The sequence below is a fragment of the Elephantulus edwardii genome, unplaced genomic scaffold (genome assembly GCF_000299155.1).
Source record: "Elephantulus edwardii isolate Elephantulus edwardi_28Jun2011 unplaced genomic scaffold, EleEdw1.0 scaffold00097, whole genome shotgun sequence".
In the NCBI taxonomy this organism is placed as follows: Eukaryota; Metazoa; Chordata; class Mammalia; order Macroscelidea; family Macroscelididae; genus Elephantulus; species Elephantulus edwardii.
In genome coordinates, this window is record NW_006399847.1 from 4,560,409 (window position 1) to 4,561,514 (window position 1,106).

Sequence of the window (1,106 nt, forward strand, 5' to 3'; positions counted from 1 at the left end):
ATATTTTTCTTTGTCTTTTATCAGTTAATTGATGGATTCCTTAATAGAAAACCACTGCTGGTTTCATTGGTTTTCTCTAAAGTTGGTTTTTTTTCCCTCTTCTCAGTTTTATTAAGTATGCTTTTTTTAAATTGCTTTCTTATGATCTTTAGAAATGAATTTTCTCTCTTACTCTATTTTCTTGAGGTGATAGCTTATAAATTGATTTTACATTTTGCTCACTTCTGATGTAAGTGTTAGGGAACTTTGGTTGCTTACTGGGTAAGGAGTTGCACTGCCAACAAAATGCAAGCAGTACGAATCCACCAGCTGCTCTGCAGGAGAAAGTTAGGCAGTAATTTCCTGTACAATTTACAGCATCTGAAAACCCACTAGACAATCAACTATGAGTTGTTTTTTACTAAAAGGCAACGAGTAGCAGAAATATAAGCATTTCCCCTTGCCCCACTGCTTTAGTTATACCCTACACATTTTGATAAATTTTAGTTTCATTTACATTTAATTTTGACTACTTTCCTCTTGTCTGTTTCCTGGCTAACTATAAATCAGCGCATTTATAAGTGCCTTCAGATGTCCGTGGTTTTTGATTTGGTTTAACTTATATATGTTGTGAGAGTATATTTTGATGATTTAAGTTGCACTGCAATCCTGAATGCACATGGTTTGAATCCACTAGCTGCTCCATGGGAGAAGAATGGTCAATCTTCTTCTGTGTGATTAACTGCTTCTGAAAACCCATTGGAGGGTCAGCTATGGGTCAGTTCCAACTCAAGAGTACTCAAAAACAACAAAATTCTAATGACAAGAATATCACCTTCTCGGTTCTGCATGGGAGCGGATGCTCTTTTGTCCATGATTTCCCTCCTTTAAAAATTATAAACGTAATTTAATAATTGGAACATGGAATGTATATAGGTTTTTTTGGTTGGATATCCATTCACTCATTGTTGCACTTTTCTTTCCCGGTCCTCACCTCCTCCCAGTTCAGTTTTTTCTTTGGAAAAAAAAAATCTTTCACTGTTATACAGTTCCCCATTCCCCGAACCACTTTACTATGCAAATCTTATTCTGGACTTTTGTCATGCAATAATACCTAATTATATGTT